Here is an 18,710-nt window from a genome sequence, read left to right on the forward strand (position 1 = left end):
GTATTTACATGGTGCTAATATATGTTTTAAATGAATGATATGTATTATTCATATTTTAATGGCTATTGCTGGTGAATTGTGTAGTGTGTTTTAAATTGTTGTGATCTGCCCTCTCCACTTGGTTGGAGAGGGCAGACTATACATTTAAGTAAATAAATAAATAAAATAAATATATTCATCCATTATCTTTCCTCCATTAACAGGCAGTTCTGATATCCCTAAGATGGTGTGACTATCTGATTGATGATATCCAGTTGTTTATTTGGAAAGAACTTCAGTGGCTGCCTGTTTGCCTCTGGGCCCAAGACCAGCCCAAATAACTTAAAAGAGTGTGCAAGCGTTGAAGTTCCTTGGAATATTGTCGAAGGCTTTCACGGCCGGAGAACGATGGTTGTTGTGGATTTTCCGGGCTGTATAGCCATGGTCTTGGCATTGTAGTTCCTGATGTTTCACCAGCAGCTGTGACTGGCATCTTCAGAGGTGTAGCACCAAAAGACAGATATCTCTCAGTGTCACAGTGTGGAAAAGAAGTTGGCAGGTAATTTATATCTACTCAGGAAGGTAGGGTTGGGCTGAGTCATCCTGTAAGAGTTTCCCAGGGTGTGGAATGCTAATGGAGGGAGGCTTCACTTTATCCTGAGGAGGTTCTTTTGCATATGGATTGGTACTTGATATGCTAATCTTCTCTACAGGGCTATTGTTGGGTATAGAGTATTTTGTTAGCTTGGTGTTTTTCAGGACTGGGAACTCTTTTGAATTTGAACTCTGGCACATTTGTGCAGCTTGCAGTGGGAAGGGGGATATCACTCAAGGCAAAAGAGGGCCAAACTGGTATGATCTTCACTGGGGTACACAAGGGTGCCTTTGATTGGCTGCCAAGTGTGGTTGTGCATGACCCACAACAGAGCCACATTATGAGATAGACCGTTTTCAACAAGACTTTTTGGTAATTTTCATAGTGTTCCCAGGAATGCATCTTGGAAGTTTGCAAATGATGTGGACTTCTGATGTAAACACCAAGTGTATATCAACTGTGCGTATTGGGAAAATGGCCTGTAATGAAAATGCAATTCTGTTAAAAATGTAGACTTGAAGAAGTTTGATAGCCTAATAGGGCTGTGTAGGAATGAACTAAAAGCTCAGAAACCAGATTTGACCAAGCAGCTTGCTAGTATGGAAGCTCTTTGGGATTAACAAAGCCTTGAAGGTCTCAAGGCTTGACGGAAACATAGGTTTTAGACACAGAAGAGACGGAATTAAGTAAACAAATAGTAATGTGTGGTTCTACAGATGCAAAATTATATTTTTGCTATGTCCTTAGGAGCTTTGTGATAATGCAAGGATGTAAACGTTTGTTTATGCATTTGTTCTTAATCAATTTTGCTTTTGGACAGGGGGTTGAGGAGGGACAAGCAAAAGAAACTAGATATTTACCTGAATGAAGAAGGCCCTCCATCCCTTAGCTGGAATTTCCAGTTCCTTCCTATAATGAGCCCCATTCTGAACAAAGATTTAAAATAGAGGAACAGATAACATTTTTAGTGTCTAGGAAGCATATGACATCTATAACTTGCAACACTAGCACTATTTGCATGAATATATCATATGTCTGAATAGTCAAGTGGGCCCAGTCTCTCAATTAGAGATGGGCACAGAAGAAAAAAACCCTGAACCGCGTGATTTGTGGTTCATAGCATTCCACGGAACATCGAACTACGAACTTCCAACCCTTTCCCAGTTCGTGGTTCGTTGTTCTGTGGCATTTCAATCGCCCTGCACCAGATGCTGAAGCCAGTGTGGTGCGTTTGAAACAGACAGCCCCTTTCTTCTGTTGCCTGACAGCAGAAGAAAGAAGCTATCATTTCACAGCCCCCGCACTGGAACTGGCGGGGGGGGCGTGTCTGTGAAATGACAGCTTCTTTCTCCTGATGCCAGGGCTGTCAGTTTTACAGAACCCACACTGTTCCAGTGCAGGGTCTGTGAAAATGACAAACTGACAGCCCAGACAGCAGGAGAAAGAGGCTGTCAGTTTCACAGACCCTGCGCTGGAACCAGTGCAGGGGTTGTGAAATTACAGCTTCTTTCTCCTGCTGCTCTGGCAGCAGAAGAAAGAGGCTGTCATTTTACAAACCCCACGCTGGTTCCAGCGTGAGGTCTGTGAAACAGCCTGTTCCTCCTACTGTCCAGGCTTTCCGTTTCACAGACCCCGCACTGTGAGTCTGTAAAACAGACAGCCTGGGCAGCAGAAGAAATGGGATGTCAGTTTCACAGACCCCCGCAATGGTTTCAGCCCATCAGCTGAACCCTGCACAGGATCTGTGAAACTGACAGCCCCTTTCTCCTGCGCAGGGGCTGTCAGTTTCACAGGCCCCGCGCTGTGGGTCTGTAAAAGGGACAGCCTGGGCAGCAGGAGAAACAGGCTGTCAGTTTCACAGTCCCCACACTGGAACCAGCGCGGGGGCTGTGAAATGACAGCTTCTTTCTCTTGCTGCTCTGGCAGCAGAAGAAAGAAGCTGTCATTTCACAAACCCCGCACTGGTTCCAGTGTGAGGTCTGTGAAACAGACAGCCCCTTTCTCCTGCTACCCAGGCTTTCCATTTCACAGACCCCGCATTGTGAGTCTGTAAAATGGACAGCCTGGGCAGCAGGAGAAATAGGATGTCACTTTCACAGACCCCGCACCGGTTTCAGCCACCTGGACATTACCACCTGCTCTGCTCCTGATCCCAGCTGGGTGATGGTGGGGGTGGCCATTGCCACCTACTCCACACCTGATCCCACTTGGGTGAAGTCAGAGTGTGGGTATTGCCCCTGGCTCCATGCTTGATCCTAGCTGGATAAGGGTGGGCCAGCATTGCCACTTGCTCCATGCCTGATCTCAGCTGGGTCGAGGCGGCGGATGGACATTGCCACCTGCTCTGCTCCTAATCCCAGCTGGGTGAAGGTGGAGTGGACATTGCCACCTTCTCCGCTCCTGATCCCAGCTGAGTGAAGATGAAGGATGGGCATTGGCACCTGCTCCACGCCTGATCCTGGCCTGGACTTTCCACCGTGGTATGCTGTTTGTATGCTTGGAAATTGAAATAAAAATAAATAGAGAGAAAACATCAAAAAAAAAAAAGAACCTGGGGTTTGTTTGCAGGGGGAAACCAGCTAGCTTGAGAATATTTAACTCTACCTCAGGAATAGGACAGAGTACCTGGTTGAGAGGCCTGTCTCTGCTGGTGAACAGGTCTGGTATCATTTAGTCTGACTGTTGTGTAAGGGAAGCTGGTGAGAGTGGAATCTTTTGTGTGAAATGATCCAGCTTCGTGGATGGGCAATAAATGCCTGTTTGTAACCTCAGGTGTTGAAAAGAACTCAGACCACAACCTGATGCCATAATTTGCTCAAGTTCAAGTGCCTCAACCAGAGAAATGGAGCTGAAATATTTCACGAAATGGTACAGGACACCAGCCCAATTAGCCAATATGGTACAGGGGATGAGTTCGAACTGTTGGCACTGTAACCAGGCTAAAGGCTGGTATTCGCATATGTGGTGGGAATGCGCTAGAGTGCAGACATTTTGGAAGAAAGTATTGGATAGGATAAAAGATAAGACAGGGGTATCAATACCAATAGATAACAATCTAATGACACTGGGTACCCTAAAGACTGAGAAAATAGAGAGTAAATATCAAGAGGTTCTCAAAGCTATGGTATTAGCCGGGAAAGCTGTGATAGTATTGGGATGGAAAAACGAGAACAAATGGACTATGGAGAATTGGAACAATTATCTCTTTGAATTTGTACAATCAGATATTGTGGCTTTATTTACTGAAGAGAAGACCTGGGAGGAAAAGAAGAGTTTGATTAATAAGAAGTGGTCACCTTATTTTGACTGGATCATGGAGGAAGAAGCCAAGAAGGATATTAACTGGAAACTTTGGACCTTGTGCCCGTGGCTGAAGCAATGACAGAAGAATATTAGGGGTGGGAAGGGAGGGAGGGGAGGGTAAGGAAAAAGGAAACCTGTATAACAATACCAGGAAGTTTACTTTGTAAAAATTTGTGTTAAAATAAAAGGAACAGGTATTAATAAAAAAAAAAGTTCAAGTGCCTCAGCCAAGCTTCTCTGCTAATTACTTGAAGATTTCTACTGCTAAACTATTCTTTAAAAACTACACGTACCTAAAAAGAGCCACATGGCACAGAGTGGTAAGCTGCAGTACTGCAGCCCAAGCTCTGCTCACGACCTGAGTTCGATCCTGGTGAAAGCCGGGTTCAGATAGCCCGCTCAAGGTTGACTCAGCCTTCATCCTTCTGAGGTTGGTAAAATGAGTACCCAGTTTCCTGGGGGTAAAGTATAGATGACTGGGGAAGGCAATGGCAAATCACCCCATAAAAAGTCTGCCAAGACAATGTCGTGATGCGATGTCCCCCCATGGGTCAGTAATGACTTGGTGCTTGCACAGCGGACTACCTTTACCTTTACCTTTACCTACCTACCTAAAAAACTCTTCTGTTATTTTGTTCAACCTCCTGCTTCAGTGATCTCTGTACTCTATGCAGAATACAAAACCTACCTCACAGCAGCAACCCAAAGCCTTTACATTCACTGCTCAATGGACATCTTGAAGTTGAAGGGAAAGTTTCTATTGAAAAAACCAGCCAGATTCCCCAGAATCATATCTGTCAGTGTGAATCACTTACAAGAAGGGATGTGCCAGAGTAGCAAAAATAAACTTCCAAGAATATTTTGACAAAAGACTTTTTAGCAAGGAGGCGCTGAACCACCTCAATTCCAGGAAGGGGGCCAGTGAGTCATTCTGAGCCTGGCCATGGTGGTTCCAAGCCACTCTGAGGCTGAGGCTGGTGAGCTGCCATGGTCCCAGATGAGGAGCCAACATGTTGCTCCAGGCTCTTGTGAGGAGCCACTGAGCCACTGTAAGACTGGGTGCAATGGCAAGCCACTCCAAGGCTGAGTGAGAAGTCAGAGAGCTACCCCAGGCCAGGAGGGGGAGCTGGCAAGTCACCCCAGACCAAAGTAGTAGCCAATAAGCCACTACAGCTAACAACATTTCCATGCAGTGCTGGGCCATGGGAGTCGATAGTGCATCCAACCATCACTGAGCCTCTAGAAGTGCAGTGTGCCCACCCAGGGCTGAGCCAAGGGAAGTGGCAGTGCACCTGTAAGCAGTGAGCCTGGCCTCTGCCATTTTAATAGCAGTTTTTATATGACTACTCATGATATTAAAAGTGTACAAGCCTCTGGAATTTAAAATGGCTGCAGTACAGCCACCAGAGAGCCCTTGCCGTTGTCGGATCCCGCCCTGGAGAACCAAGCATGTAAGGAATGCTGCATTGGAATGCAGAGGTGTTGTGATGCAATGAGTCTTGCTATCCTCCCAAGCTCCGGAAATTCCAGAGCGATAACGGTCTCACAGAGTCACCCCCACTTAGGACATTCCTCTCCCTCCTTCCGTGATGCGATCTCCTGTCCATGATTGAGAGAGTTGATCAATTGGCATTCATAAGCATGTACAGTCGTTCCTGGCACAATGTATCCCCTCCCTAAAAACATTTAACCTAGCTCCGGTGTACTTTATCAGAAAACTATTCCTTTGTGCAAGCGCTGGAACATGCTTTGCATTTGCTTTCACACTCCCTGGCAGCCATTGACTAGAGCCATCAAACCTTTTGTCCAACCCAGGAACTAACCATTGGAATCTTTGTCCTAACTGCTAGGAGGACTCTCCTCCACCTCAGGGCACATTTTACCTATAAAGGTAGGCCCGGGCCTCATTCAAATTGTATAAGCTTCCTGGCTTCTCCCTTAGGGTCACTTCCCTAAGCTTCTTGCTTTCTTGGCAGAGGATGCTGGTGTTAGAAGCTACTCTCTTCCTCCATGGACTGGACCCCTTCTCCAGGATAGGTAGATACAATTACTCCCTCTTGCTCTATTCCCACACCTCTGGCTACATTTTCTAGGACTCTGTGTGTGTGTAATTTTCTCCAGTAATTGGAGTGTATGTGTATGAAGTTCTGTTCTTTAATAAAAGTTATTGTTTGATTTTAGCACCAGACTCGCTTGGCTTATTGGGGAGGGGACTCGGTTAAAGTTGGTGATAAGATCCCAGTTACTGGCCTCTTGCATAGACATTCCCTTGCTAGCTAATTACCACCCAAATTATATTTTTGCAAGGAGACCATTTCCAGTAACACACCCTGCCAGGACTTCAGTGTGTTATACGGGTACCATTCCCCTGGTGGGATGAGGGATACCCCACTTTCATCCTCCACCCCTTGCCTCCACTTACCTGGCCAGTGGGGGAGGAAGGCATAGGAACGGGCCTCCTGGGTGTACCTCCAGGGTGGCATGCCGAGGTCACTGATGTCATCATCCTGCTCTGAGAGCACTCTTGCACTTCTCCACAAGCCAAATTGCGCCTATTTGAGTATTCTAAGGGAAGGAAGGAGAAATTCCAGTGGGAGGGGAAGTAAATCTGGCAAACTGTAGAAACAGGAAGGGTCAGTTCTGAGCCCACCAACACCTAGTAAGTAGGAAAAGGTGGAAGAGGGAGGGTTTGTTTGAGAAGAGTGTTTGGGAAGGAGCCAAAGAGGGATGGGTTAGGGGTATTTGCCTGGGAGGGAGGGGGACACTAAGAATTTGTCATGAAGGCAGGTAGAGGGTAAGGGGTGAGGGAAAGAAAAAACAGGGAAGGCTTCTAGGGAAGTGGGGAAAGAGAAAAGGATATTTAAGAAAGGAGTCCCAAAGTGTTTCTCCCCTCAGGCTTAGCTTGACACAATTGGCCACTTTTTGTTTTGTGCATCCATTTGTCACTTACTATTTAATCAATGAAATCAGCAACCAAACTAAGATTATCAAATCCTTGCCTGTCTTACTATATAATTTGAGTAAGCATGTTTCAGACAACTCACTTTATACCATGGTGCACCACCAGAGGGCGCTGCCATGGAGGGAAGCCCAGGTAACTCACCATATCACTCCAGAAAACATGTCCTGGTAGGAAGCCCAGGCCAGGAACAGGAGCAGAGCAGGTGGCAATGCCCACCTCCCCTTCAACCAGCTGGTATTAGGAGTGGAACAGATGGCAATGCCCACCACCACCTTAACCCAGCTGGTACTAGTAGTGGATCAGGTGGCAATACCCATCCCCTTCAGCCAGATGGTATTAGGAGTGGAGCAGGTGGCAATGCCCGTCCTCCACTGTAACCCAGCTGGTATTAGGAGTGGAGAAGGTGGCAATACCCCCCCTTCAGCAGCTGTTATTCGAAGCAGAGCAGATGGCAATGCCCATCTCCTGCCTTAACACAGCCGGTAATAGAAGCGGAGCAGGAGGCAATGCCCACTCCCATCTTAACCCAGCTGGTATTAGAAGTGGAGCCAGTGGCAATATCCCCTGCCTTCACCCAGCTGGTATTAGGAGCAGATCAGGTTGCAATGCCTGCCCCCCCACTTCACCCAGCTTAGGAGTGGAGCAGGTGGCAATGCCCGCCCCCTTCAGCCAGATGGTATTAGGATTGGAGCAGGTGGCAATGCCTGTCCTCCACCTTAAACCAGCTGATATTAGTAGTGAAGCAGGTGGCAATACCCGCCCCCTCTTCAGCCAGCTGGGATCTGGAGTGGAGCCAGTGGCAATATCCCCTGCCTTCACTCAGCTGGTATTAGGAGCGGATCAGGTTGCAATGCCTGCCCCCCCACTTCACACAGCTTAGGAGTGGAGCAGGTGGCAATGCCCACCCCCTTCAGCCAGATGGTATTAGGATTGGAGCAGGTGGCAATGCCTGTCCTCCACCTTAAACCAGCTGATATTAGTAGTGAAGCAGGTGGCAATACCCCCCCCCCTTCGGCCAGCTGGGATCAGGAGTGGAGCAGGTGACAACGCCTGCCCCTGCCTTAACCCAGCTGGTATTAGGAGTGAAACAAGCAGCAATGCACACCCCTGCCTTAACTCAGATGGTATTAGGAAAGCAGGTGGCAATGCCCACTCCCCGCCTTAACCCAGCTGGCATTAGGAGTGATGCAGGTGGTAATGGCCACCAATCTCCTTATCACAACTGGCATTAGGAGTGGAGCAGGTGGCTATGCCCACCCCCCTCCTTCACCAGCTGGGATCATTTATGGTGGAGGAGGGAATGCTTGCCTGCCTGCTCTCCCCTTTCTAGAGCCCGTTGTATTTTTCCCTGCAATGGGCTTTGTTTCTAGTTTTATATAAATCCTACTGTGTCTACATGTACCAGGTTATAATAATCCTCTGAAGTCTCTTAGTAAGAATGGCACTTAACATCTACATTCATGACCCAATGATGCCACTTCTGGTTTGCAAGTCACATAGTGTTGCAGAATACTGCCCCTACCCCCAAAGATTACAGGAGTTGTCTGCCACCCAGCCCATACAGATCTAACACTGGGTCTGTAGGTAGCACTAGTTCTGTTTCAAACTTTATTTGCTGAATTACTCCAATCACAGTCACACAGTTTTGTCAGATTACTTCCACAGCTGAGCAGTTTGCCATAATCAGCATATAGGATATATTTAATGAAAAGTAGAGAGAGAGAAATCCTCATTTCCCCAAACAAAAACTGCATCCATTCTACTGAAGGCCCTCTTAGACACTTTTGCTTTGCAGTGGCTCTGAAGAGTATTTGAGCAGTGGTCAATATAATAGTCCTGAGTGTGGGAAGAGTCAGCTGAAATTGATGGGAAGATCTAAGTGGACTAGAGATGGGCAAAAACCGAAATATAAGCCAAAGTTCATCACAAATTGGGCTGGTTCATGGTTTGTAAACCGGTGGTTCGTCAGAACCCATTTCTGATGAACTGCCACGAACTTTAGGCCAGTTCATTTTGTTCATTTTTCAGTTCATCACTGCAGATAGCCTGGCACTGATCAGTTTCCTAGACAATGTGGGGAGGGGCTTTCTGCAAACCTTCTGCTGCCCTGGAAGTGATGTTTTCATGAACCAAATGAACCAGTTTGTGAACCTGGGCAAGTTCATCAAAATTTGTGGTTTGTGAAATGCAATGAACTACAAACTGCATGTTTCAGTATTTTCCCGATTCATGCCCATCTCTGAAATGGACCCATAGAGTCTCCTCCCCCAATGGCGACTGGTTGAGGCTCATTTTTATGTTATCTCCTGCTTCTTTCTGCTTTTAAGGGCTATTATAGCCAGGCAGGACCGAGTGCAACAATCCGAAGGTTGTCTCTCATCAAGAGGCACCCAGCCGGCAATATCAGATAGATCGGGGAACTGTTTGGATCTCTTTAATTAGAGAGTTGTATACTCCCTGACTCCTGAAGACACAAGAACATCTTGCAAAGCAGAACTGAGGTGGCCAAAAGCCAATTAAGTCTGGGGGACTTTTGTAAATATAATTCAACTATCTATCTGTGCTAGGACCTATTCTCTTTTTCTTTCCATGCTACTCAAGAGGAACAAAATTGTGCTTTATTTTGCCTCCTTTTTCTTTTATTTTCCACCTCCGGAAAACAACAAAGATGTCTGCTATGCATCTCAGCATTGACGCACCAAGCAATACATTCAGTAAGTGAGACATAAAATAATTGGGATTTCCTCTCTGATCAGCAAGCCACTGATAACTATAGAGTTTTCTTAATTGCATCTTAATCACAAAACAAAACTATAGAGTTTTCTTAATGGCATTAATCAGTCAATATTTTATAGAACTCTCCTAATTGAATTTGGGAATTTTGCCAGATCATTTCTTTTCCTTATCCTTTCCCTTTTGCCTTGCTTTATTGAACTTTTCCTTAAGAAGGATTAAGACAAGTGATTTTGTAAAAAGACAAAAGATTTTAGTACTTTTCATTATCGGCCTAATCTGGACTGCAAATTACCTTAAGAGAAGTTCTTAAATTTGTCGAGATAAATAAGAAAAGGAGGGGAGAAGGTGGATGTTGAACTGCACGGTTCCACCAGTTACTACCACCTGCTGGATTAAAAAGTGGTTGCAGTCATGAAGCAAACCTGACAAGAAATTATACAAAGAATTTCCCAAAGGATAGCTTCTTCCCTTTTAAGCAAATTGAAAGTGAAATCAAGGGTTGAAAATTTCTGAGAAAATTTGATATATTTATATCTCTGAGGTAAAATCAGTACATGCACTGACTTTTGTTCTTATTCTTGTCACAGATGCTTAATAAATATGAGTAAAGCCAGATGGACACAAATTTGCACACTTTGTCATCTAGAAGAAGGAGAAACATGGAAACATCCACCTGAAAATATAGAACAGAATGTATTTGCTGGTGGACATTTTTGATGGTACCCCAGATATCATTACTTAATTTGGAATATTGATTCCTAGAGATATTAAATATATGAACTTTATATATATTAATATATAAACTTTAGCAAGTTGGTTACTGGTATCTTTGGATTTGGACAAATAGGCAATTCTCAGTTAGTCATTATGGATAAAGTAAATATAATCAAAATGAATATTAGACCTAGTATTACATATGTTTAATGTGCAATTCCTTTTCATATACCTCGTCGATATATTCATAAAATTAATATTTTCAGTGCAATCCTAAGGGGGGGGAGTGCATAGGGAGAGAACCAAGGCTTATGTGGGCGTAAGCGGCTCCTGCATGGGCGCAAATGCCCTTCTGCCAGCAGTGGCCATTTTGGGCCTGTTTTGGCCTGGATTGTGGGCAAAACAGCCCTGATCAGGCCACTGCCAGGTGGGGGAACACTCCCCCATCTGGCAGCAGCCAAATCCTGGCCATTTTGGCTCAATCAAGGGGTGTGTTATGTTAATGAGTTATGCTAATGAGTTCCTGCAGTTCTTTTTCTACAAAATGACCCCTGGAGGAGGGTATAACTAGCCCACTGGGCCTTGCCCTGGTATTCCTGGCAATTGCTTTGTTCTGTGCTCTAACGGTGGTAATCTCTTAATAAAAACCTGTAACTCATCCAGCCTTGTCTGATGAAGTGTAGTAGTCTAGGAGAATCTCCTGGCAAAGCCTGACAGAGCCTGTTTCAGAATCACCTTGGTTTCTGGAAAATCTGATTGAATCAACCCAAAAAATGAAACTTGGGGTAATAAATATGATATACAGAGGCTCAGAGATTAACAGAATATTGAACTAGATCATCTAGTTCTGGGAAAGTGGTGGGACATGGCTTTAAGCATTATACCTGTTGCATCTATGGATCTTAAGCTGCAACTTATTCAGCAAAAAAATATATATTTAGGGTAGGGCTTTTTTTCTGGGAAAAGACGTGGTAGAACTCTCAAGAGGGAAATGAGGGAGAAATACACCAAAGAAACGTGTTGCTGGTTTCAAAAGCCCCACTGCTATTTTCAGCTGAGGGGAAGGACGAGGAGGAGGGGGTCCTCCTTCCCCCATCAGCTGAAAAAGCTGCTGGCATTTTAAAACAGCTTTTTTCAGCTGGTGGGAGGGGATTCCCCCTCCTGTCTGCTGAAAAAAAGCCACTGGTTTTGAAAGCAGCAACACTTTTCTTGCCGGGTAAGAAAGTGTTGCTACTTCCAAATGCCTTGCTGCTTTTCTCGGCCAAGGAGAGGAGGAGGAGGGGCATCCCATCTCCCTCTCTCCTCAACTGAAAAACTTGCCAGCATTTAAAATGTCCCTCCTGTCTGCTGAAAAAACTGCCGGCGTTGAAAGCAGCAACACTTTTCTTGTGAGGCAAGAAAAGTGTTGCTATTTTCAAATGCCCCAGTGCTTTATTCGGATGAGGGGATGAGGGGGGGGGGTCTCTCCTTCCCCTCCTCTCAACTGAAAAAGCAAGTGGAAATTTGAAAATAAGGAGTTGTAGTGCTGTTGGAAGTCAATATGGGAAAAGGGGAGGGGAGGGGTGGGGAACATATAAAGAATTAAGGGGGTTATTAATGATATGTAACAATATATTTTGTATGTTAACCTATCCAATAAAAAATGTTTTTTTAAAAAAAGCAAGTGGAAATTTGAAAGCAGCTTTTTTTAGTTGATGGGGGATCCCCCTCCTATCAGCTGAAAAGTGGTGGACTTTGAAAGCAATACTTTTCTTGCTGCTTGCAAGTAGCAAGAAAAGTGTTGCTCTTTGCCTGAAGCTATACAGCTGGACTCCTTGAGCAGTGCATAGGAGGAAGCACAATCAGGGGGTGGGGCCACCAGACGTGATTACTTTCAAGAGGTTCTGGAATGCTGTTTCACGATGTTTTGGCTGAAAAAGAAGCCCTGGTTTAGGGTACACTGGCCACCACAGCATGTTTTTAGCAAAGAGTTAAATACAATGTCCAATTTGAGGAAAGGTGACTTGAAGCTGATGCATCAATTTCTCATGCTCAGTTCAGGAGGAGACATGATTCCTAGATTGTTTTCTTATCTCAGTTCATGCCACCCAACCAGTTTATCAACTTCAGATTCTGGGAAGAGAAACACAGAACTCTGCATTGAGTGCATAGCTCCTCAGCATTCTGTCTAAGCAAATCTCTTTATATCATGCGAGAATTATTTCTCAGTGACCAAAATGCCAGAGGGAGAAGGTGGCTGAACTTTTTAGCCCTGATAGGTTATCAAGACATTGCAAAGGCCTCATGTTTATTGGAGAACAACATGGGGACTATGCAACATATGTGCAATGGAAGTTCTGAGACTCCCCCCACACCCACACCACCTTGTTTCTGCTTGCCATTTCTACTGGCAGACAAAGCAGGTAGAGTGAAGGTGTTGCCCGGCGGTGTTGTTGTTGGCTCTATTGTTAAAATCATGTTACTTACGTGGCGGCACAAGTTTCACAGTGGAGGTATTAACAGCTGCAAAGAGCTGCTGCTTCCTAACTGCTTTGGTTGTAAGCTGAAAAGAGCTGATGGATGTATGGGAGACAGAAATCTCCCACTGCACATCTGCCTCCTGTTGTTTGCTAATGAACAGATGGGCTTTGAAATATGTAGATGGACCTTAAGGGCTGGAGAAGAAACAAGGGAAAGTGAAGCATAAGGAGAACTGCAAAACTTGCCTTGTGAGGTTTGGGAAGGATGGGAAGGGGAGTTCCTGAAAATGGCTTGTGTGTTTTCATGATATCTCGAGGGTTTCTTCCCTGCCAGGTCCATGAGAAATGGTCTCTCTCTACAATATCATTTCAGGAGGGAAATACTTTCCTTTGGGGCTGCCTGAGAGCCCAGCCAATGTCTCTCAATTTTTCACTGCCCATCAACAAAGAATCACACTTTCAATATCTTTCTCACAGAGCAGTACATGGTGGCCTCCAGCCTTCCAGCCCAAGAGCTGTGAGAATCCTCTATTCTGCTTTAGAAAACTGTATGAAGACACCCTGGCTTCCTTAGAGCCTTCCAGTTTTACTTCTTATTTGAATCATTGGAGATTGAGCCTTAAAACCTCAATTTTAAGAAACTCCTTCCCATCTTGAACTACCTTCTCCCTGAGTGTATCTAACCATGGGGTTCTACCCAGCATTTCTTTAAATCTTTCTGAAGTCCAGCCAATATGTATGATTATGTTCAGCTTCCTTTTCCCTAAGATCTTTAATTCCAAATATCATGGTCACTACTCACTACCACCCAGGGTTCCCACTACCTCCATCTCAACCAACAGTTCTTCCCTTTTGATGAGAATTGGATTCAAGACAGGAGACCCCTCTTGTTTCCTCCTCCACCTTCTGGAAGAAGAAATTGTCAGCAAGGCACGGGAGGAATTTAATTTTAAGCAGAGTTTGACTTCTAAGAGATATCAGGATTTTCGAAATCTCCCGTGACCACTATGTTCCATCTCTTTGCAAGTTTTCTAATCTGGTCTAGGAAAGTTTTGTAACCTGGTCCTCCAAGTCTTCTGGCTGGCTAGGTGGTCTATAGCAGACCCTGTCAATGATATCACTACTATTTATTTCTTCTTTTATTTTCTTGCAGAAGCTCTCAACTGGCCTTCCATGCTCAGATGCATGGATTTCCTCATACAATGCTACTCCTCAAATTACAGAATCATAGGGTTGGAAGAGACCTCCAGGATCATCTAGTTCAACCTCCTGCACAATGCAGGAAATTCACAACTACCTCCCCCACCCACACACACACCCAGTGACCTCTGCTCCATGTCCAACAGATAGCAAAACACCATCAGGATCTCTAGCTGAAATATCCTTGGGAAAATTGCTACCTGACCCCAAGATGGTGATTGGTATTACCCTGGGCATGTAAGAAGCTGCCACGAGAACTAAGCACTGATATAGTGCTCCCTGTCCTCCCTCTCAGGAACTGCCTAGGATCACAGAATCAGCATTGCTGTCAGATAGCCATCCTCTCTCCTTCCTTTTTGGTCTAGTCATTAAAAAAAAAACACTTCCTATATTAAGACTCCAAGTTCCGCCTGTTTACTAACTATGTGCTATGGTCTCACTGGGTTCTGGCAAGTGATACACAGACACCCCCGTTTGGTTGGAATGGCCACAACTTTTTTGATTATAGCCAGATTGGAGTATTGGCCAGGCATAGGGGCAGCGGATCATTTGGCATCAAAAGACACCTTGCTGTTTGATGCATAACATCCCAGCCCAATGCTGGTCCATGGAACAGCAAGTGCCAAGGAGAAATGCCCATAGCCTTTTATTTCTGGGAACTAGAAAAGAGTATATCCTTCTCCTAAATCTTCTTGGATGTGCATCTGGTTCTTTCAGGTACTCAGTTATATAGGAGCCAATTTGCATGGATGCCTAATCACTTGAACTTTCATCAGCCTAAGTGATTCTTTCTATCATGCTTATATGTAAGCAGTCGGCCCTGCCTTTGACATCTTTAATAGCCATTTAATATGGCTACGTGTGATATTAAATGCCACCAGGCCCCTGGATTTAAAATGGAAGTTTGGATTGCAGCCAGGGGGATTCCAGCAAACAGTTGCTGAGTCCTGCCCAGGAGACCCAGGCATGAATGGAATGCCGCATGTAGATGCAGAGAAACTAGCAATGATCAGTTTTGCAGTCTCCCCAACCCCTAAAGAATTGGGGTCTTGTAGACAATGGTCTTGTAGTGTTTTCCCACTTAATATATTCTTTTCCACCTTCCGTGATGAGATCTCCTGTCCATGATTGAGGAGACAATCAACTAGCATTCATAAGTACTTACAATCCATTCCTGGGAAGGTAAATTCCCCAACTAAATTAATCAACTTAGCTCCGGTGGACTTCATTAACAAACTGCCCTTTGTGCAGAGCCAGGACAAGTTTTGCATTCCCTTTCACATGCAGCTACCAATCAAGGTAATCAAACTTTTTGTTACTTCCAGGAACTGACCGTTGGAGTCTTTGTTCTAATTGCTAGGTGGGCTTCCTCTAAGAGCAGTGCCCTGATTCCATACAAATCAAACAGTACACACTAACTGGATCCAAAGCACTTTTCCCTTGAGGTTTGCCCTAAGACTCGTGCTCTCCTGTCCAAGAACACTGCTCTCTTCTCCCATGGACTGGACTACTCTTCAGGTTTGGCAGATATACTTTGCCCTTCCTCACTCTCTTCCAACTTCTGCCTAGCTTCCTAGGACTCTATGTGTATGTAACCATTTTGGCTATTTTCTCTGTGTGTATGTGCATGCATTTTTCCTTTTCAATAAAAGTTTGGTTTTTGAATTAAAACCACCAGTCTTCTTTGCTATAATTGGGACACTGTAAAAATTGATGGAAAAGATCCCGTAGTTACTGACCTCTCGCTTATCTGTCTTCCTTGCTTGATAATTCCCCCTACAATTCTATTACTCGCAAGGAGACCAAGTCAGGTAACATATATGCTCCCTTCCCTCTACGGGGCTCTGAACAGCATAGATTAGTTTTCTTCTTAAGGACGCATGCAAAGAATTGCAGCCTGTGGCTTTTTATTACTGAACATTTTATTTTTATAATGCATGAAAAATAAATACAAAAGAGAGGGAAGACTAAGTAGTATGATTTCAGGGAAATAAGGTTTTGTGTTTCCCCTAAACCACAGACCCATCTTCCTCCTGACAGGGAAAGGGTAGGAATAGAGTTGCCAGGTCCCTTCACTCTCCTGGCAGGAGAGTGGGACTCTGGCTCTTACCTCCCCTCCTTCCTCTCTTCTCCCTCTCTCTCACGTGCATAGCTTGCACACATTCCCAGCTGGCATGATGACTTCACTTCCAGAAGTGACATCATCACGCAGGTCAAAAGGCAGACTGGGAGTGTGCCTGTGCTTACCAAAGAAACAAAAAATGAAGGCTATCCCCACAAATTGTACCAACAGAAAAGAGAGAGAAATTTCTCGTGGGAATCAAACCAAGAATTAATATACTTGTGCTTACCAAAGGGCTGAATCACCACCTGCAGGGTCTGATTCAGCCTGAAACAGGCCCATTACAGGGTGCAGAAGTATGCCATGCCACCCAGCGGTGCACATCACCACTGCGGGGGGAGCCTCGGGGGGCACGCCTCCCCGCTAGCCAGGTACGTGGCAAGCCTAGGTAGTCAACTTCCCTCCTCTGCTGTTCCAGCTCCTTCTCTGATTCAAGGAAACAGTGAGGAGTAAGGGATGGGGGTAAATGGCATCATATGATGCCTTCCCCACCAGTCTCTACTCTCAAAATGCTCCTGCCCCATCTATGCTCTCAGCTGGTTATCCAACTGTAGCCTCATTCTGCCCATTCCCATTTTTTTTTTATTTAAGATCCATTCCTGGTTTTATGTGAAATGGGAAACCCTCTCTTGAGTTCATTTGCAAAACTGTATGTATGGCTCTGCTGGAAATGATTCATGGAAAGAGGGTATGGCAGGATCTGCTTTAAAACTAATTCCTTCTTAAAAGCATTCATGATAGATTTAAGTTTGGTTTCAGAACAAAGAATTACGCCTCTTCACCAGCAGGCTGTGACAGACAAACCAGGCATATGTGGAAATGGGCATGTGTGTTTGTGGTGCTCTCCAGCTGCCCAGCAAGCTCTAGAAAATGGCTCAGTCCATAGACAATCCAGTCACTGATGCATTGGTGGTATATCTGTGATGAGGGGTGTTCATTTTGAAAATTTTTGTGATGTTTCTGAATCATTGGCTGTTGAATGAAAGGCTTATCATGACTTGGTAGTTTTCTTGTCGGGTATTGCCAGGTTGGACTTGAAATTACTCTGTTTTTCTGTTCTTATTATTGTATGTGCTTCTGTTTTCAAAAGAGAAGAGAGTTGGAGGCTCTGGGGCACGTCTTTTTGCACATAGCTGCACAAAATCACACAGACCACAATTCTCCCTCTAATCTAAGGAACTGCTAAGGCTCAAACAGTTTGAATGGGAGGCATTTTACAGACCCCCAAAGTAGCTCTAGCTCTGTTCTGTCAAGCAGAAGCTGACCTCTGGTATTTAAAAAACAAACAAACCCTGTGTGCATTCATTTCCATTCCCTACTGTTACAATTACTGAGAATATTTTTTTAAGTCTTTCCACTGAAAACTCTTCATTTGCCTTCTTTCTTTGATACTGATTGTTTTTTACTTCCTTCCAGAAAGTGAGGGAGGCTTCCAGTGCAGCCCCCCACCCCCAACAAGCATCTTTGTACTTTCTGTGTAGTCAGTCCAGCCTCACCATTTTAATAGCTGCTTATGATATAAAAATCACAAGCCCTTGTATCTAATGTGCTTCAATTCACATTATCAAACTGCCCAACAAGCAGAATGTTGTCAGCTCCCACCCGGGAGAATGAAACATTAACTGAATGTGTAGTCAACGCTGAGTGATTGCGTGTGATTGGCTCCTGCCTCCCCACACTGTGGAATGTGTTCTCTTTGACAACAGAGGTGCTTGTGAGTCACCACCCTGAACATTCCAAACTCCCCTCTTCCTATAGATTAAATCATATCCTGCAATCGAGGGCCATCAATCAGCCCTCATAAGTTTGTAACTCTTCCTGGGAACATCTAATCAAAACTATTAATTTATTAACGAAGGTCTAGGAACACTTAATTAACTGATTGCTTTGTAAGACACCAAGAGCAACCAATCTGCTTTCTTTGTCATATCGCAGCAGTGCCAATCAAAGTACTCAAAGCTTTGTTATTCTCAAAAGGAGACCTTTAAGGTCTTTGTCCTAACTGCTGAAGTCACTCTCCACCCTCAGGGCACATTCAGCCCTATAAGAACCCTAGCTCTGCCCCAAATTAAATCGAGCAGTGTGGTGGGTACCTACTGTGAATCTTAGCACTGCTCTATCAGAGTCTCTCTCTCTGAGATTTCCTCTCTGGCCAGGGACACAGGATGTTCTAAGCCCTCTTCCTCCATGGACTACACTATTCCTCTGATGGTAACTATATCCCAAATCCCTAGCTCTATTCCAACCTAGGACTCCGGCGTGCGTGTGTGAACTGTTTGTCACTTCTGTGTGTGAATTTCTCCCTTTAAATAAAAAATGAATCTTTATTTCAAAGAACATCCTTCTTATCAGTTTCCTTGGGGAGGAGACCCCATAAAAATTGGTGGAGTATTCCACTTGTTATCCCTCTTGCATAGTCTCCTCCTTGCCGCTAATTCCCCCGCCCCCTTCCTAGGAGACCAATTCTGGAAACATTTTGTTATTTCCTATGTGGGTATTCCTGGGCCAGGGCTGGACTTGTTTTTTTAAGATTTCATCAAACTTGCAGCAGGGTATCTTATGCCCCTAAGTTTCAAGCAAATTTGGCAAAGCCTTTGAATTTTACACTCCCTGAGCAACCCTCCTTCCAATCATTGTGGG

The sequence above is a fragment of the Eublepharis macularius genome, chromosome 3, assembly GCF_028583425.1.
Source record: "Eublepharis macularius isolate TG4126 chromosome 3, MPM_Emac_v1.0, whole genome shotgun sequence".
In the NCBI taxonomy this organism is placed as follows: domain Eukaryota; kingdom Metazoa; phylum Chordata; class Lepidosauria; order Squamata; family Eublepharidae; genus Eublepharis; species Eublepharis macularius.